This window comes from Etheostoma cragini, chromosome 19 (assembly GCF_013103735.1).
Source record: "Etheostoma cragini isolate CJK2018 chromosome 19, CSU_Ecrag_1.0, whole genome shotgun sequence".
Lineage (NCBI taxonomy): Eukaryota > Metazoa > Chordata > Actinopteri > Perciformes > Percidae > Etheostoma > Etheostoma cragini.
Window position 1 is genome coordinate 705,031 of NC_048425.1, and position 22,271 is coordinate 727,301.

Here is a 22,271-nt window from a genome sequence, read left to right on the forward strand (position 1 = left end):
ACATGCTCTTTGCATGACGTTGGCTACCGTGGACATGGTGAACACGCTGTTCGTATGCCGTTGGCTACCATGGACATGGTCTACATGCTCTTTATATCCCGGGGGCTACATCTTAAATGTATGTCTGCCAATAGTCCTAAGACATACCATTTATGATTATTGAGACAGAGACTGGGACTGTAGGTCATTAAGATCCTGAATGAGCAGCAAGATATGAATTCAGTTGGGATTCTGTGAAAATTCACAGATCCATTTTTTCTTTTTTAATCCTCACCTTAACATTTGACTCTTATATTGTCTTCACTTTTGTGACCCTCTTGTATTCCTCGGGTCCAATTGACCCGTAACTTATTTGTTTTATTTTAAATACCGTTACATCCTGTTACTTGTTGATACAGAATAGGAGCTGCTTAACAATTCCTTTGGTCATCAATTACACATTGTTGTTTAAAATCTGGTTTAATAGACCTTATTGTGTAATATTGGTTTTGCGTTTCTTGGTATTTACCATCCATGAAATGGATTAAAGTGTAGAGGTTTAGTTTCTAAAGGGGGGGATGCCGAATCATGAAGTCAAAGCTTAAAATATGCTAAAATGCTAGGTAGTGTGGCTTTTGATTGTTATTAAATCAAGCTCACCATTGCCTGGTTATCTCTGCATTTGGGTCTTGCAATTCTATGAACTTCATGAGTTTGCAGGTACAGTTAGGACTGCAGTGACTAACTAATAGAGAGGGGAAATGTGGTGGTTAAATCCCACCTGGCCATTGTCACACTTACTCTAATTACAATAAAAGCTTTATTAGAAAATGCTAATTTGCATTCATGGTCAATGCAAAGTACCTGACAAAACATTTCCACCAAACTGCTGTCTGTACACACACTGACTTCCAGTCAGCATGACACTGAATTTGAATAAACACCTGTCTAAGTTCGAAATGTTATTTGAATCCTGACAAACATGATGAACTAAAAGTTAATCATAGTTAATATCTCAACACCACGAGTGATTAAAATTATTCTTTTGTTCTAAACTTTGCATTACGACAGATTTTAACACTGAAAAACACACAAATCTAATCAAATGATTCCATTTCTAACTCTGTGCTCCTGAAATATCCTCCCTGTGGAAGAATAATGTGAAAAGAAAATTTGCCTGCCATGACTGATTGTATAAAATGACATTATGCAAAAATCCCACAGTCCTGGGTGCCATTAATTTACTTTAGACAGAGAAGCATTAATATATCTTTGGATCAGAACGAGGGAATAGCAGTCGTAGAGTTTAAATGCGCAGGAGAAAGATCAGAAACAAGCACAGCTGACGAGGTGGGTGTCCTTTAATTACATTAGAGTATTCACTTAATATTTCTTTGCTTTTCCTTTGATATACCAGATACAACTTTAACTGTCATCAACAGAAAGTAGGGACAAACAAGAGAGCAGTACAATAACTTCCTATCCATTTTTTGTTTAATTTAACTTTACTTAATTTTGAAGTTAACCGAACAAAATTTACAGAAAAACTGTTAGTTTCTCAAAATGAATTTGTTGAAATAAATGTTAAATGCCATTTTTTAAATAACTTTCCTCTTGAGAAGGGACTTTGTTTAATAAGACAGTTCCTTAAACAATGTTTTGTAATTGCTTTTCTGTAACATGATGAACCTTTTATGAAAGCCCATGTCTGCCAGGAAAGATCAAAAAGGTGGTGAAAAGCTACTACTGGTGTAAAAATACGCTTGATGAATATAAGTTTGACTTTTAAGTCAAAATGATGCCTAAAAAGGGACTGGAGTCAAAATTATGACATAGTAAGCCACACAGTGACTCAAAACAGTGACATATTAAGTAAGGATCTACTTATTTTGATTAAATGTTGCAAATTTAATTATTGGGAACGATTTCCCTAAAGTTTGTTGCATTAAACTTTGTTATTTTCCACATTATTCTTTCTTTATCACAACAACTTTCTTGTTGAGTCATTTTCTGTTACAGCACAACACTTGTCAGCTTTAACTTAAAATTATTGTATCTGCTATGTCATAAATATTTCTGCTGTGACTATGGACAAAATGTGCAATGCTACCTAAACAATGTGTTATAGTTTTAAATCATTTTAATGATCTTTAAAATGATCTCAGATATTTTATTTATTTTTCTCTTCTTTTGTTTCAGAGCTCCTTTTGACACAATCCGATATGTCAGTCAACTCCTCTTCCTCCCAATTTCTCTCCTGCCTAACCTCCAGAGCTACAATTCCCATCTCCATAACCTACAACATCACTAAGAACATCCTCCTCCTCCCTCTCTCCACCTTCGTCCTCTACCTGGGATACCAACGATGGCGGCGGCAGCGCTCCTTTGCAACAACGAGCCACTCTGACATCTTCACCTACAACATGGCTGCCGTTGAGCTGATCTGTGCATTTGGAAGCACAGCCGTCTATTGTGGTGTATTCACTAGTGTCTGGATGTTGGAGAGGGTAGGGTATCATGTCTATATTATGGTTTTCCCTGGAGAGATTTGTTTTCACATGCTGACCTGTGTGGAGCGCTACCTGGCTGTTGTTCACCCCGTCACCTACATGGGGCTGAGACAGTCGGGTGGAGTCAAGATACGAAATATCAGCATTGCATGTGTTTGGTTGCTGTGCTTTGGATGGACTGGAGTACATGTTGGCATTAATCAAAATGTCTCAATTTTCTGTACACTGGTCTTAGCTTCAGTTGTCGTATCTTTCTGCAGCCTTTCAGTTCTCTGTGTTCTGATTCGTTCAGGGCCGGGGGAAGTGGGCGGGGACAGGGAGCGTGTTGATCAATCAAAGCAGAGGGCTTTCCACACCATCACTGCCATAATGGGAGTGTTGTGGTTGTGGTTTGTAGGGTCCCTTGTTGGTCTTGCGCTGAAATACTCAAATCTAATAAACTATGATGAAAAGTGTTTGGCACTGATTTCTGGGGCATTGTTCAGTCTGCCCAGCAGTTTGGTTTTACCTCTGCTGTTCCTACACAGAGCAGGAAAACTGCCTCGTTGCCATTGAAGCAATTACTTATTTTACATTTGATATGCGTAAGTTTTATTATAATTGACCTTCGGACAATAAATAACTCATTATAGAAAGCTGTAGCACTAAAGGTGTTGATATAATTGAATGAAAAATGGAAATAGAGCAAATTATATCATGTCCATACAGTAGTATCATCCGGATCTCCACGTTATCCATTTATAATTGCGGCCCAAAATCAATTGATTTTCAGAAACTTTCTTTTCTCACAGCATTGGAATATAAAAGGGTCATATTTTATTTTTCTTAATTCACCAACTCTCACAGAATTTTTTTTTATTCATTTGAAACAGTAATGCATTTATATTGTTTCAATCAATAACTTAAGGTCTCACTCACTGATTATACAACATTTTAATCATATTCACAGAATGTTCACGATAAAATATTTAACAAATAGTATGTATACATGCCTTTACCAATAACGTAACAGAATCATATGTAACCTATGTGGCATATTTAGTGTATTTGTCCATTAAATGGCAAATTCAACTCTATATTTGTAACCAACTAATTGCAGCCAATGTGGATAAATTGCTACTTATGCATAAAAGTGTATTGAAAGCACAATGATTAAGTTGACAAACAGCTAATTTGAGAACACGAGTCACTAGTTTGAGAGCCCAAATGAACCTATTCAAGATTAGAAATTGGGATTTTTCTATTTACACATTTAACTGTTTGTTCCTTGTAACATGTGATGATCTTTTTAGTTATTTTTTAAAATTTAGATCATTTTCTTAAAGTGTCAACTACCTGTCTTTTATTCACTGTATTTACCATTTGTCAATACTGTTCCTTGTCGTGGACTATTGCTTTTTACAATCCTCAAAATAAAATATTTCTAAATGGCCGCCATTTGTTGTAGTTTGGTTTTTGAAGACAATCTGTTTTGCCAGTGTTTGTATCTGGACTGATTGCTTCTGAACATATTTAAGATCCTGATACAAGCAACACTTAAAGTTATGTTAGTTGCTAGTGATGCAGGGCTCGGAAGTAATGGCAACCACTTCGTGGCCTCTGGTTGCCACCTTTGGCCCCCACCGGTTTATTGAGTTTAATATGTAAAAAAATACCCAAATCTTAAAGTGTTATTTCAAAAGCGGGATTTGGTTGTCTGTTTAAAGTTGAAACAATTTGTGTGTAACAACATTTTAGCCGTTTTGCGACTGCTTTCCACACACACTGGTTTGCCCTGAAAAGATGCAGGCAACGCAATTTACTTGTTTTAGTCGTGCAAGAGAAAACTCAGACTGGACATATAGTCTAGCTAGCTGTCTGTAATTACCCTGCAGAGATCTGAGGACCAGGTAACCATAGTCCTCCGATTGGACAGATAGTCTAGCTAGCTGTCTGGATTTACCCTGCAGAGATCTGAGGACCAGGTAACCATAGTCCTCAGATTGGACAGATAGTCTAGCTAGCTGTCTGGATTTACCCTGCAGAGATCTGAAGACCAGGTAACCATAGTCCTCAGAAATCCACCGGAGTTTAGAAAGCCAACACAGAGAAAGAGGAAGGGGACGGACATCAATAAAAAGACATGAATTTGGCAGAATTTCTTGCGTTACCAGAGCAATTCCGGAAGTGGAAGGTCGTGGATATGGACTAGGAGCTGTCTAACTTTTCCTTCGGTCATTAATTACACATTGTTGGTTGAAACCTTTTACAGATGAAATCATGTGAAAGTTTTTTTTTCTCTTTGGAGTTTACCATCCGTAACATGGATTAAGGTGCAGAGGTTTAATTATTGAAGGGGGGAGGGGGAGATTCACGAAGTCAAAGCTAAAAATATGTTAAGGTTATTTCCTGTTTTTACATATTTATATCTATCTATAGCCTTATTTGCATAGGTTTAGTAATTTGACGGTCATCAGTGATGTTGACAAGCAGATGTGCCGTGTCTTTAATTTGTCAATTAAAATCTCCACAGCAAATTATCTTAATTGTTGAATGATTGGACTCACTTGGAACATGGTGACTGTGGCTTTTCACTAATGATTTACATTAGATTGCATTACAATGTGCAAATAAAAGTTATTCCCAGTCATCTGTTGTGGCAGTGCAATTAGCTAAAATATCTCGCAATCAGCAAACAAAAAGATATACAAATATAATATTAGTAAGTAATGAATGCTTGAACCCTTGACTGAGGTTGCAGTGTATTTCGGCCACAACAGTTTGCAGGTACAGTTAGGACTGCAATTACTAACTAATAGAGTGGGGGAATGTGATGGTTAAATAACACCTAGACATGGTCACACTTACTCTAATTACAATAAGAGCTTTATTAGAACATGATCATTTGTATTCATGGTCATTATGAAGTAGCCGACAAAACATTTCCACCAAACTTCTGTCTGTCCACACAGTGACTTCCAGTCAGCATGACAATGAATTTGAATAAACACCTGTCTAAGTTTGCAAGTTATTTGAATCTTGTCAAATATAATGGACTGAAAGTTAATAAAAGTAAATATCTTAACACCACAAGTGATTCAAATGATTGTTTGGATCTAAACTTGGCATTACGACAAATTTAAACATTGAAAAACATAAATCAAACCAATTCTTTCATTCCCCTTAACTATCCTCCCTGTGCAAGAATAATGTGAAAAGAAAATTTGCCTGCCATGGTTGATAGTATGAAATGACATCATGCAAAAATCACACAGACCTGGGTGGCATTAATGTCCTCAGACACAGAAGCATTAATATATCTTTGGATCAGAACGAGTAAATAGCAGTCGGAGAGTTTGGATTCACAGGAGAAAGATCAGAAACAAGAACAGCTGACAAGGTGGGTGTCCTTTAATTACATTAGAGTTTGCATTTAATATTTTATTGCTTTTCCTTGGATATGCCATTTACATTTTTAACTGTCATTGACACAAACCAGGGACAATTGAGATAACAGTAGATTAACTTTATGTCCATTTTTTGTTTCCTTACTGTTGAAGTTAACTGAATAAAATATTAACAATACTGTTTGACAGTTTCTGTAAAGAAAATTGGATTTCAACCTTAAAAAAATAATGTTTAATTAGACGTCACTGTTTTTCTGTAACATGATGAACATTTTAGGGAAGCATTATGAAGAAAAATGGTAATGGTATTAATGATAAAAGCAAAAATACACTTGATGAATCCTTTTTTAAAGTCAAAATGAAGTCCAACATAAGAATGAAATCAAATGACATAGTAGGCCACATAGTGACTCAGAACAGTAACATCTTCAGTAAGGATCTCATTATTATGATTAACTGTCGTAATTTTTATTATGGGGATTGACTTCCCAAAATTTTCTTGCATGAAACCTTGTTATTATTTCCCATTATTACAAGTTAATTCCCAAATGATTAACTGTTAATCACAACACCTATTGTAATATATGTTATTTTCTGTCACAGCACAACACTTCTTGGCTGTGACGCAATATCATTGTATCTAATTATAACAAGAAAAGCTCTGATATTATGTAAGTCAGTTTGTTGTTATGACAAAACACTTTTATATCAACTTAGAAATATTACCTTTACTTATATTTCAATTATCTCACTTTATGAAAAATAAGCAAATTTTTTTGGATTTGGTGGCAGCAATGTTTTACCAAACATATCTATTATTACTATTGACAAAATGTGCAATAGCTACAAAAGATTTTGTTTTTAACACTTTAATCATCAATTTAATTGCTGTTCCTTTTGTCTTCCTTTATTTTTTTTCATAAAAGCAAATCCACACAGAGCAATATGTCAGTCAACTCCTCTTCCTCCCCATCCTACTGCATTACCAATAGCGCTGCATATCCCATCTCTGTAGCCTACATCATCACTAAGAACATCCTCCTCCTCCCTCTCTCCACCTTCGTCCTCTACCTGGGATACCAACGATGGCGGCGGCAGCGCTCCTTTGCAACAACGAGCCACTCTGACATCTTCACCTACAACATGGCTGCCCTTGCGCTGTTGTTTACATTTGGAAGCGCAGCCTTCTTTTGTGGTGTGTTCACTGGTATCTGGCAGTTTGAGAGGTTAGGGTATCATGTGTTTATTATGGTTTTCCCTGGAGAGACTTGTTTTCACATGCTGACCTGTGTGGAGCGCTACCTGGCTGTTGTTCACCCCGTCACCTACATGGGGCTGAGACAGTCGGGTGGAGTCAAGATACGAAATATCAGCATTGCATGTGTTTGGTTGCTGTGCTTTGGATGGACTGGTGTACATGTTGGCATTAATCAAAATGTTTCAGTTTTCTGTGCACTGGTCTTAGCTTCAGTTGTCGTATCTTTTTGCAGCCTTTCAGTTCTCTGTGTTCTGATTCGTCCAGGGCCGGGGGAAGTGGGCGGGGACAGGGAGCGGGTTGATCAATCAAAGCAGAGGGCTTTCCACACCATCACTCTCATAATGGGAGTGTTGTGGTTGTGGTTTGCAGGTTTCCTTGTTGGTCGTGCTCTGAATTCCTCAAGTCTGCTTAACTACGATGACAGGTGTGTGGCACTAGTATCTGGAGCGTTCTTTAGTCTGCCCAGCAGTCTGGTTTTACCTCTGCTGTCCCTACACAGAGCAGGAAAACTGCCTCGTTGCCATTAAAGCAATGACTTCTTTCACATTTGATATGCGCAAGTTTCACTGTAATTGAACTTTGGATAATAAATAACTTATTATAGCAAGCTGTATCACAAAAGGTTTTGAAATAATTGAAAAAAATATGGAAATAGAGCAAATCATATCATGTCCATGCAGTAGTCCCATCCGGACCTCCACGTTATCCTGTTGTAATTGCGGCCCAAAATTAATTGATTTTCAGAAGCTTTCTTTTCTCAGAGTATTGGAATTTAAAGGGGTCACATTTTATTTTTCTTAACTCACCGACTTGTACAGAAAAATTAGTATTAATTTGAAACAACAAGGCATTTAAGGTCTCATTCACAGATTATATAACATTTTAATTACAATCACAGAATGTACACAATAAAATATTTAACAAATACTATGTATACATGCCTTAATCGATAACGTAATGAAATCATATGTAACCTATGTGGCACATTTAGATTATTTGCCCATTGCATGGCAAATTCAAGTCTATATTTGTAACCAACTAACAGCAGCCAATGTGTATAAATTGCTATATATGCATAAAAGTGCATTGAAAGCAAAATGATTGAGTTTTGGACAAACAGCTAATTTTAGAATACAATTTACTAATTTCACAGCCCAAATGAACCAATTCAAGATAATACATTTTGAATTACTATTAACACATTTAACTGTTTGTTCCTTGTAACATGTGCTGAGCTTTTTAGTTATTTTTTTAATTTAGATCAGTTTCTTAAAGTGGTTACTTTCAACTTTTTCATTCTCTGTATTTACCATTTGTCAACGCTGTTTATTGGTGCAGACTATTGCTTTACACAATCCTCAAAATAAAATATTTCTAAAAAAATTTGATGTTTGGTTTTTTAAGATAATCTTTTTTGCCAGTGGGACCTTGACAGAGTGCCTTCTGAAAATCCTTAAGATCCTGATATAAGCAACACTTAAAGTTACGTTAGTTGCTAGTGATGCAGGGCTCGGCAGTAACGGAATCATGAAGTCAAAGCTAAAAATATGAAAATGTTACTCCCTTTTTTAAAATTTTTATATCTATCTATAGCCATATTCGCACAGCTCTAGTAGTTTGACGGTCCTCAGTGATGTTAACATGCAAATGTGCAATGTCTGTAATTTGTCAACTTAAAACTTAACCGCAAATTATCTTAATTGTTGAATGAATGGACTTGCTTGAAACATGGAGACTTTTTCACTAATGAATTTTTTTTACATTAGACTGCATTGCAAAGTGCAAATAAAGCTTATTCTCAGACCGCTGTTGTCGCAGAGAAATTGGCTAAAATATCTCGCAATCAGCACACAAGAAGATATACAAACATAATTTATTAGTAAGTTATAGACGCATGAACCCTTGACTGAGGTTGCAGTGTATTTTGGCTAAGAATGCATTGACTCATTTAACTAATAGAGTGGGTAAATGTGATGGTTAAATCACACATGGCCGTGGTCAGACTTGCTCTAATTACAAAAAGAGCTTCATTAGAACATGATAATTTGTATTCAAGGTCTTTATGAAGTACCTGACAAAACAATTCCACCAAACTGCTGTCTGTACACTCAGTGACTTCCAGTCAGCATGACACTGAATTTGAATGAACACCTGTCTAAGTTAGCAGGTAATTTGAATCCTGTCAAACATGATGGACTGAAAGTTAATGATAGGAAATATCTTAACAACACGAGTGATTCAATGGTTCATGTTGGATTCTAAACATGGCATTATGACAGATTTAACACTGAAAAACACACAAATATAATCAAATTATTCTATTTCAAACATGGTGCTCTTGAAATATCCTCCTTGTGCAGGAATAATGTGAAAAGAGAATTTGCCTGCGTTGTTTGATAGTAGAAAATGACACGAAATCCATCATTTGTTTGACATCATGCAAAAACCAGTCCTGGGTGCCATTAATTTCCTCAGACAGAGAAGCATTAATATATCTTTGGATCAGAACGAGTGATCAGCAGTTGGAGAGTTTGGACGCGCAGGAGAAAGATCAGACACAAGCACAGCTGACAAGGTGGGTGTCTTTTAATTACATTAGAGTTTTCAGTTAATATTTTAATGCTTTTCCTTGGTTATACCATTTACATTTTTAACTGTCATCGACTCAAATAAGGGACAAACAAGAGATAACTTCATGGCCATTTTTTGTTGAAATTAACTTTACTTAATTTTGAAGTTAACAAAATATACACAATACGGTTTGTCAGTTTCTGAAAATGAATTTCAATTGTTAAAATAAATGTTAAAAGCCATTTTTTAATAACTTTCCTCTTGAGAAGTGACTTTAGTTTATTAACAAAGTTTCTTAAACACTGTTTTGTGAATGTTTTTCTGTAACATGATGAACCTTTTATGAAAGCTCATGTCTGCCAAAAAAGCGCTGAAAAGCTACTGATGATGAAAGTAAAAATTCACTTGATGAATACAACTTTTACTTTTTAAGTCAAAATGATGACCTAGTAAGCCACATAGAGACTCAAAACAGTGACATATTGAGTAAGGATCTCATTTTAATTAAATGCTGCAATTTTTATTATTGGGATTGATATCCTAAAGTTTGTTGCATGAAACTTTGTTATTTTCCCTTATTAGAAGTTAATTTACACATTGTTTCTTTATCACAACATCTTTGTTATTTCATTTTCTGTTATAGCACTAGTCAGCTGTGACACAAAATAAAGGTATCTAGGTAAAACAAGAAAACATGTCTTGCTATTATATAAGTTAGTATGTTGTAATAAAAATACTTTTCAAATTCCAGATATTCTATTCACTTGGATTTCAATTTTCTTAATTTAAAAACAAGAAAAACATTTTTGGCCTTTGGTGGCAGCAATACACAGTCTTACTTCTACACAGCCCAAAACATCTTCATATAATAAATAATCCACAATGTTATAACAAATATTTCTGCTGTTACTGTGGACAAAATGTGCAATGGTATATGACATTTTATATATTTTATTTCTGTTTCTCTTGTCTTCCTTTGTTTCATAAAGGCGAATCCACACAAACAAAAAAATTATGTCAGTCAACTCCTCTTCCTCCCAATTTCACACCTGCCTTACCTCCAGAGCTGTATTTCCCATCTCCATGACCTACATCATCACTAAGAACATCCTCCTCCTCCCTCTCTCCACCTTCGTCCTCTACCTGGGATACCAACGATGGCGGCGGCAGCGCTCCTTTGCAACAACGAGCCACTCTGACATCTTGAACCTACAACATGGCTGCCGTTGAGCTGATCTTTATATTTGGAAGCACAGCCGTCTATTGTGGTGTATTCACTAGTGTCTGGATGTTGGAGAGGGTAGGGTATTATGTGCAAACCATGGTTTTCCCTGGAGAGATTTGTTTTCACATCCTGACCTGTGTGGAGCGCTACCTGGCTGTTGTTCACCCCGTCACCTACATGGGGCTGAGACAGTCGGGTGGAGTCAAGATACGAAATATCAGCATTGCATGTGTTTGGTTGCTGTGCTTTGGATGGACTGGTGTACATGTTCTCATTAAACTAAATGTTTCAGTTTTCTGTACACTGATCGTTGCTTCAGTTGTTGTATCTTTTTGCAGCCTTTCAGTTCTCTGTGTTCTGATTCGTGCAGGGCCGGGGGAAGTGGGCGGGGACAGGGAGCGGGTTGATCAATCAAAGCAGAGGGCTTTCCACACCATCACTGCCATAATGGGAGTGTTGTGGTTGTGGTTTGCAGGGCTCCTTGTTGGTAATGCTCTGAAATACTCCAAGCTGCTAAACTACAATGACGGGTGTGTGGCAGCGGTTTCTGGATTCTGGTTCAGTCTTCCCAGCAGTTTGGTTTTACCTCTGCTGTTCCTACACAGAGCAGGAAAAGTGCCTCGTTGCCATTAAAGCAATGAATTATTTTACACTGGATATGCACAAGTTTCATTGTATTTGAACTATGGACAATAAACAAGAATTTATTACAGGAAGCAGGTAACACAGAACATTTGATATAATTGAATCAAAAATGGAAATAGAGCGAGTCATGTCATGTCATGTCCGTACAGTAGTCCCACCCGTATCTCCACGTTATCCTGTTGTAATGTTGCCCAACAGTAATGGATTTTCATAAGCTTTCTTTTCTCACAGCAGCTGGGATTTAAAGGAGTCACATTTTATTTTTCTTAATTCACCAACTTGGTCAGATGAATTAGCATTTTAATTATATTCAAAGAATGTTCACTATAAAACAATACTTAACAAAATACTATGTATAGATGCCTTTATCAACAATAATAAAATCATATGTAACCTACCCATTTAGATCATTTGCTCATTGCATGACAAGTTAAACTGTATATTTGTAACCAACTAATAGCAGCCAAAGTATCTAGAATTGCTAAATCTGCTAGAATGTGTATTGAAAGCACAATGATTAAGTCACTGACAATGAGCTAATTTAATAATATGAGTCACTAATTTCAGAGCCCAAAAAAGCAATTTGTGAACACGAATGAACTCCTCTAAGAGCCCAACTGGACCAATTCAAGATTTCAAATTGTGAATTTCTATTAACACATTTAACTGTTTATTACTTGTATTATGTGCTGAGCTTTTTAGTTATTTTTAAATTTAGATCACTTTCTTTAAGTATCAACCGCCTGCTCTTTCATTCTCTGTTTTTACCATATTTCAATGCCGTTCCTTGTCATGTACTGTAGCTTTATACAATCCTCAAAATAAAATCTGTCTAAATGGGCGCTATTTGTTGTAGTTTGGTTTTTACAGATAATCGGTTTTGCCAATGTTTGGATCTTGACCGAGTGCCTAATGAATATGTTTAAGATCCTGATATAAGCAACACTGAAAGTTATTAAAGTTAACACTTAAAGTACACAAAGTGACTTCCTGTCAGCATGACACTGAATGTGAATGAACACCTGTCTAAGTTTGCAGGTTATTTGAATCCTGTCACACATGACAGACTGAAAGCAGAGATGGCAACAGTACTCCCTTCCCGTACTTAAGTAAAGATACTTGTGTTTAATACTCTGGTAAAAGTACTGATGTAACTTCTTTAGTCAAGTAAAAGTAACAAAGTACAGGCTTTGAAATGTACTTACAGTTTAAAAGTTAAAGCAGCCTTGTGGATGACAAAGCTACCTGGACCAAACACATAGCCGTTAGCTACCGTGGACATGGTTAACACTCTTTATATGCCATTGGCTACCGTGGACATGGTTAACACACTCTTTATATTCTGTTGGCTACCGTGGACATGGTAAACACGCTGTTTATATGCCATTGGCTACCGTGGACATGGTGAATACGCTATTTATATGCCGTTGTCTACAGTGAACATAGAGAATGGGACTCCAGGTTAACAAGATTCTGACTGAGCGGTAGTATATGAATTCAGCTATGATTCTACTAGAGGGGGGAAATATGATGGTTAAATCACCTTGCGGCTGTCACAATTAATCTACTTACAATAATAGCTTTATAAGAACATGGTAATTGGTATTCATGGTCATTATGAAGTACCTGACAAAACAATTTCACCATCTGCTGTCTGTACACGCAGTGACTTCCAGTCAGCATGACACTGAATTTGAATAAACACCTGTCTGAGTTTACAGGTTATTTGATTCCAGTCAAACAAAATGGACTGAAAGTTAATGATAGGAAAAATGTTAACACAAGTGATTTAAATCTTATGTTTGGATCTAAACGTGGCACGATGACAGATTTTAACACTGAAAAACACAAAAATCTAATCAAATTATTCCATTTCAGACTCTGTGGTCGTGAAATATCCTCCTTGTGCAATAATAATGTGAAAAGAAAATTTGCCTGCCATGATAGTTTTAAATGACACGAAATCCATCATTTGTTTGACATCATGCAAAAATCACACAGACCTGGGTGCCAGCAGTCTGTGAGTTTGGGTGTGCCGGAGAAAGATCAGAAACAAGCACATCTGAAAAGGTGGGTGTCCTTTAATTACATTAGAGTTTTAGAGTTAATATTTTATAGCTTTTCCTTGGTTATACCATTTACATTTTTAACTGTCATCTACTCAAATAAGGGATAAACAAGACAGCAGTACATCAACTTCATGTCCTTTTTTTAAATTAACTTTACTTATTTTTAAAGTTAACCAAACAAAATGTACACAAAACTGTTCCTTCTTTTTGAGAAGGGACTTTCCTAAGATATTTTCTATAAAAGTGTGTTGTAATTGTTTTTCGGGTACATGATGCATATTTTATGGAAGCCCGTTTCGGCCAGGAAGTGGTGAAAAACTACTAATGATGAAAGCAAAAACACACTTGATGAATACAACTTTGACAAAGTCAAAATGATGTCCAAAATGGGACTGACATCAAAATGATGGGCACAGTGACTCAAAACAGTGACATGTACAGGATCTCGTTATTTTGATTAACCGTTGCAATTTGTATTATTGGGATTCATTTCCCTATAGATTATAGCATTAAACTATTATTTTCTGTTATTGCAAGTTATTTTTCACATTTTCTCTTAGTCACAACACTCTTGTCATTTCATGTTAGAGTACTTGTCGTCTGTGACACTAAATCAATGTATCTAACCAGGAAATCTTTCTTGCTAATATACAAGTATGTTGTACTAAAAAAAAACAATTTCATACAACTTCCAGATAGTCCATTTACGTCCATTTCAATTTTCTTACTGAAAGAAAAACTAACAATTTTTTTAGGAATTGGTGGAAGCAATACACTTTCATACTTTTACACAGCCTAAAATATCTTCATACAATAAATAATCTGCAATGCTATTAGTATTATATGACTTATTTATAAGTATTTCTGCAGTTACTGTGGACAAAATGTGCAATTCTTTAAAAATGTGTTGCTGTCTTGAATCACTTTAATCATCTTTGAAATGTTCAGTTATTCTGTTTTTGTTTCTCTTGTCTTCCTTTTTCTAATAAAAGCAAATCCACACAAACCGATATGTCAGTCAACTCCTCTTCCTCCCAATTTCATACCTGCCGAAACTCCAAAACTGGATTTCTCATCTCCTTAGCCTACCACATCACTAAGAACATCCTCCTCCTCCCTCTCTCCACCCTCGTCCTCTACCTGGGATACCAACGATGGCGGCGGCAGCGCTCCTTTGCAACAACGAGCCACTCTGACATCTTCACCTACAACATGGCTGCCCTTGAGCTTATCTGTTCATTTGGAAGCATGGCCATCTTTTGTGGGGTTTACACTGGTCTCTCAGAGCTGGTATGGGTAGGGAATTATGTGTATTCTATGGTTTTCCCTGGAGAGACTTGTTTTCACATCCTGACCTGTGTGGAGCGCTACCTGGCTGTTGTTCACCCCGTCACCTACATGGGGCTGAGACAGTCGGGTGGAGTCAAGATACGAAATATCAACATTGCATGTGTTTGGTTGCTGTGCTTTGGATGGAGTGGAGTAGCAGGTGGCCCTAATCTTCCGATTATCCCAATTTTCTTTGCACTGGTCTTAGCTTCAGTTGTCGTATCTTTCTGCAGCTTTTCAGTTCTCTGTGTTCTGATTCGTCCAGGGCCGGGGGAAGTGGGCGGGGACAGGGAGCGGGTTGATCAATCAAAGCAGAGGGCTTTCCACACCATCACTGCCATAATGGGAGTGTTGTGGTTGTGGTTTGCAGGGTTCCTTGTTGGTCTTTCTCTGAAATCCTCAAATCTGCTAAACTACAATGAAGGGTGTGTGGCACTGATTTCTGTATTGTGGTTCAGTCTGCCCAGCAGTTTGGTTTTACCTCTGCTGTTCCTACACAGAGCAGGAAAACTGCCTTGTTGCCATTTAAGAATTGTGGCCCGAAATTAATTGATTTTCAGAAGCTTTCTTTTCTCACAGCAGCTGGGATTTAAAGGAGTCACATTTTATTTGTCTTAATTCATCAACTTGGACAGATGAATTAGCATTTTATTCATTTAAAACAGTAATGCATTTATGTTGTTTCAACCACTGATTTTAATGTCTCACAGATCATAAAACATTTAAATTGTATTCACAGGATTTTCATGATAAAACATTTTACAAATAGTATGTATACATGACTTTATCAATAATGTAATGAAATCATGATTAACCTATATTATGTGGCACATTTATATCTTTTGCCCATTGTATGGCAACTTGAACTGTATATTTTTAACCGACTAATAGCAGCCAAAGTGTTTTGAATTGAATTAAATATGCTAGAAAGAGTATTGAAAGCAAAATGATTAAGTTATTGACAAACAGCTAATTTGAGAACATGAGTCACTAATTTCAGAGCCCAAATGAGCAATTTGTGAATACGACTGAACTCCTCTATGAGCAAAAATTAACCTATTCAAGTTTACAAATTGTGAATTTCTGTTATTTCTATTAACACATTTAATTGTATTTTTCTTGTAACATTTGCTGAGCTTTTGAGTTATTTTTAAATTTAGATAAGTTTCTTTAAGTGTCAACTGCCTGCTCTTTCATCCTCTGTATTTACCATTTGTCAATGCTGTTCATTGGTGTGGATTATTACTTTATACAACCCTCAATATAAAATCTTGGATTTATTTTTGGTGGTTTGGTTATTGAAGATGATCTTTTTTGCCAATGTTTGGCTCTTGAACAAGTGCTTTCTAAATATGTTTAAGATCCTGATATGAGCAACACTTGAAGTTAGTTGCTAGTAATCCAAGGCTCAACAGTAAGGGCAACGGAATCATGAAGTCAAAGCTTAAAATATGCTGATGTTATAAACTGTTTATTATATTTATATCTATCTATCTTTAGCCCGATTTGCACAACTCTGGTAATATGACTGTAGTCTTTGATGTTGACATGCAAATGTGTAATTTTTGTAATTTGTCAACCAAAAACGTCGACCGCAAATTATCTTAGTTGTTGATTGATTTGATATGCTTGGAACATGGAGACTGTGACTTTTCACTAATGATTTTTTTAACGCTAGGCTGCTTTGCAAAGTGCAAATAAAACCTATTCTCAGACATCTGTTGAGGCAGTGCAAAAAGATATACAAACATAATTTCTAAGTAAGTAACAGACGCTTCAACCCTTGACTGAGGTTGCAGTGTATTTTGGCCACAACTGTAGGTACAGTTAGGACTGCAGTACATTTACATAATAGAGTTGGGAAATGTGATTGTTATATCACACATGGCCAAAGTCACACTTACTCTAATGACATTAAGAGCTTTATAAGAACATGATCATTTGTGTTCATGGTCATTATGAAGTACCTGACAAAACAATTCCACCAAACTGCTGTCTGTACACTCAGTGACTTCCAGTCAGCATGACACTGAATTTGAATGAACACCTGTCTAAGTTAGCAGGTTATTTGAATCCTGTCAAACATGATGGACTGAAAGTTAGTGATAGGAAATATCTTAACACAAGTGATTAAAATGTTATGTTTGGATCTAAACATGGCATTATGACAGATTCAAACACTGAAAAACACAAATCAAACTCTGGGCCCCATAAATAGTCTCCCTGTGTGAGAATACTGTGAAAAGAAAATTTGCCTGCCATTATTGAAATTATACAGTGACACAAAATCCGTCATTTGTTTAACATGCAAAAATCCCACAGTCCTGGGTGCCATTAAGTTACTTTAGACAGAGAAGCATTAATATATCTTTGGATCAGAACGAGTGATCAGCAGTCGGTGAGTTTGGATTCGCAGAAGAAAGATCAGAAACAAGCACAGCTGACAAGGTGGGTGTCCTTTAATTACATTAGAGTTTGCAGTTAATATTTTTTTGCTTTTCCTTGGATATAACATTAACATTTGCAACTGTCATCGACTCAAATTAGGGACAAACAAGAGAGCAATACATTAAGTTCATGTCTTTTTTTTATTACTTTTGAAGTTAACCAAACAAAATATACCCAATACTGTTTGTCAGTTTCCAAAAAATGAATTTCAGTTGTTAAAATAAATGTTAGATGCCATTTTTATCAAATTTCATCTTGAGAAGGGACTTTTTTTAATAAGCGTTTATTAAACATTGTTTTGTAATTGTTTTTCTGTAACAAGATGAACCTTTTATGGAAGCCTATGTCTGTAAGGAAAGATTAAAAAAGTGTTACTAATGATGAAAGCAAAAATACTGTTGATGAATACAATTTTGACTCTTTCAATCCAAATAATACCCAAATGGGACTTAAGTCAAAATGACATAGTAAGCCACATAGTGACTCAAAACATTAACATTTAAAGCATGAAACTTTATTATTTTCGATTATTACAAGTTAATTTCCACATTGTTTTCTTTTAATCACATCACTTTTCTTGTTGTCATTTCATGTTGTAGTACTTGTCGTCTGACACAAAATCAATGTATCCAATTAAAACCAGAAAATCTCTCTTACTATTATATAACTTAGTGTGTCTTAAAAAAAACACTTATACAACTTACAAAAATTCAATTTAACAAAACTGTGTTGTAGTTTTCAACCCATTAAAGCATTTTTTAAATGTTTCCTTCAATTCTCTTTTCTTTTTCTCTTGTCTTTTTTTTCATATAAGCCAATTCACACAAACCGATATGTCAGCCAACTCCTCTTCCTCCCAATTTCACACCTGCCAATACTCCAAGACTGGATTGCTCCTCTCCGTAGCCTTCAACATCACTAAGAACATCCTCATCCTCCCTCTCTCCACCCTCGTCCTCTACCTGGGATACCAACGATGGCGGCGGCAGCGCTCCTTTGCAACAACGAGCCACTCTGACATCTTCACCTACAACATGGCTGCCGTTGAGCTGATCTCTGCATTTGGAAGCACAGCCATCTTTTTTGGTGTTTACACTGGTCTCTCACAGTTGGTGACGTTCGGGTATTTTACATATTTCATGGTTTTCCCCGGAGAGATTTGTTTTCACATCCTGACCTGTGTGGAGCGCTACCTGGCTGTTGTTCACCCCGTCACCTACATGGGGCTGAGACAGTCGGGTGGAGTCAAGATACGAAATATCAACATTGCATGTGTTTGGTTGCTGTGCTTTGGATGGAGTGGTGTATCCGGTGCCTTTGATTTTTCCTCCATCTCAATGTTATGTATGACAGTCTTAGCTTCAGTTTTTGTATCTTTCTGCAGCCTTTCAGTTCTCTGTGTTCTGATTCGTCCAGGGCCGGGGGAAGTGGGCGGGGACAGGGAGCGTGTTGATCAATCAAAGCAGAGGGCTTTCCACACCATCACTGCCATAATGGGAGTGTTGTGGTTGTGGCTTGCTGGGCTTCTTGTTGGTCTTTCTCTGAAATCCTCCAAGCTGCTAAACTACGATGACGGGTGTCTGGCAGCGGTTTCTGGATTCTGGTTCAGTCTGCCCAGCAGTTTGGTTTTACCTCTGCTGTTCCTACACAGAGCAGGAAAACTGCCTTGTTGCCGTTAGAGCAATTACTTCTTTTACATTTGATATGCGCAGGTTTCACAATAACTAAACTTCTAACAATTATAACTTATTATAGGAAGATGATTATAATTGAACAAAAATAGAAATAGAGCAAGTTATATTATGTCCATAAAGTAAGTCCCTAACCGGATGTCCACGTTATCCTGTAATAATTGTGGACTAAAATTAATTGATTTGCAGCATATCTGCAACTAACATAACTTCAAGTGTTGCTTATATCGGGATCTTAAACATATTTAGAAAGCACTCAGTCATGATCCAAACATTGGCAAACTAGATTGACAAATGATTTCCAGTCAGCATGACACTGAATTTGAATAAACATCTGTCTAAGTTTGCTGGTTATTTAAATCCTATCAAACATCATGGACTGAAAGCTTCAGTTGTCGTATTTCTGCAGCCTATCAGTTCTCTTTGTTCTGATTCGTTCAGGGCCGGGGGAAGTGGGCGGGGACAGGCAGCGGGTTGATCAATCAAAGCAGAGGGCTTTCCACACCATCACTGCCATAATGGGAGTGTTGTGGTTGTGGTTTGCAGGGTTCCTAGTTAGTCTTGTTCTGAAATCCTCAAATCTCCTAAACCACGATGACGGGTGTCTGGCAGCGGTTTCTGGATTCTGGTTCAGTCTGCCCAGCAGTTTGGTTTTACCTCTGCTGTTCCTACACAGAGCAGGAAAACTGCCTCGTTGCCATTAAAGCAATGACTTTGTTTCATTTATATTGTTTCAAACACTGACTTTAATGACACACCCACAGATCAAACAACATTTTAATAAAACAATATTTAACATACAAATAGTATACAGTATATACTTACATTTATCGGTAATGTAACCTATGTTGCACATTCAGATTGTTTGCTCATTGCATGGCAACTTCAACTGTGTATTTGAAACCAACTAATAGCAGCCAAAGTCGCTAGAATGACTAAATATGCACAAAAAAAACAGTATTTAAAGCACAATGATTAAGTTATTGACAAACAGCCAATTTGAGAATATAAGTCATTTATTTCAGAGCCCAAATGAACCAATTGAAGATTCAAGATTACAAATTGTGAATTTCTATTAACACACTTAACTGTTTGTTCCTTGAAACATGTCCTGAGCTTTTTAGTTATTTAAAAAAAAATGTGGATCAGTTTCTTAAAGTGACAACTGCCTGCTCTGTTATTCTCTATCTTAACAATGCTGTTCATTGGTGTGGACCGTTGCCTTATACAATCCTCAAAATAAAATATTTCTAAATGGGCGCCATTTGTTGTGGTTTGGTTTTTGAAGATAACCCATTTTGCCAATGTTCGGATCTTGACCGAGTGCCTTTTGAATATGTTTAAGATCCTGACATAAGCAACACTTAAAGTTAAGTTAGTTGGTAGTGATGCAGGGCTCGGCAGTAACGGAATCCTGAAGTCAAAGCAAAAAATATGCTACTGTTATTTCCTATTTTTATATATTCATAAATATCTACAGCCTATTCACACAGCTCTAGTAGTTTGACAGTGTGCGATGTTGAAGATATACCAACAAAATTAGTAAGTAACAGACGCCTGAACCTTTGACTGAGGTTGCAGTGTATTTTGGAAAATAATGCATTGGCTCATTTAACTAATAGAGCGGGAACATGTGATGGTTAAATCACACATGGCTGTGGTCACATTTAATTACAAAAAGAGCTTTAATAGAAAATTATAATTTGTGGTATTGGTCATTATCAATTACCTGACAAGACACTTCCACCAAACTGCTGTCTGTACACACAGTAACGTCCAGTCAGCATGACACTGAATTTGAATAAACACCTACTTTTGCAGGTATTTGAATCCTGTCAAACATGATGCACTGCAAAAAAATAATAGGAAATATCTTAACTTAACAAGTGACTCTAGTGATCACGTTTGGTTGTAAACATGGCATCTTGACAGATTTTAACACTGAAAAACACAAATCTAATGAAATGATTCCATTTCAAACTTGGTGCTCCTGAAATATCCGCACTGTGCAACAATAATGTGAAAAGAAAATTTGCCTGCCATGATTGATAGATTAAATGACATCATGCAAATGTCATACACACCTGGGTGCCGTTTATTTACTTTAGACAAAGAAGCATTAATATATCTTCGTATCAGAACGAGTGATCAGCAGTCGGAGAGTTCGGACGAGCAGGAGAAAGATCAGAAACAAGCACAGCTGACGAGGTGGGTGTCCTTTAATTACATTAGAGTTTTCCGTTAATATATAATTGCTTTTCCTTGGTTATACCATTTACATTTGTAACTTTAGACACAAATTAGGGACAAAAAAGACAGCAGTACAATAACTTATTGTCAATTTTTTGTTGAAATTAACTTAACTTAATTTTGAAGTTAACCTAACAAAATATACACAATGCTGTTTGTCAGTTTCTGAAAATACATTTAAATTGTTAAGATAAATGTTAAATGCCATTTTTCAATAACTTTCCTCTTGAGAAGGGGCTTTGATTAAGAAGATAGTTTCTTAAACACTGTTTTGTAATTGTTCTTTGTAACATGATGAACATTTTATGGAAGCTCACATCTGCCAGGTAAGAAGAAAATGGTGAAAAGCTACTAATGATGAATATAAAAATTCACTTGATGAATACAATTTTGACTTTAAGTTAAAATGGAGTCCAAATGATGACATAGTAAGCCACACAGTGACTCAAAACAGTAACATATTAAATAAGGATCTCATTAATTTGATTAAATGTTGTAATTTTTATTATTGAGTTTGATTTCCCTAATTGTTTTTGCATGAAACTTTATTTTCCACAGTATTTTCTTTTTATCACAACACCTTTCTTGTTGAGTCATTTTCTGTTACAACTGTCGTCAAGCGTGACAAAAGAATTATTGTATCTGCAATTATATAACAAATATTTCTGCTGTGAGTATGGACAAAATGTGCAATGGCTACAAAATAATGTGTTGTACTTTTGAATCACTTTAATGATCTATGAAATGAATTCAGTTCAGTTTTATTTCTTTTTCTCTTGTTTTCCTGTTTTCATTAAGGAAAATCCACACAAACCGATATGTCAGTCAACTCTTCTTCCTCCCAAATTCTCTCCTGCCGAACCTCCAGACCTGGACTTCCCATCTCCGTAGCCTACATCGTCACTAAGAA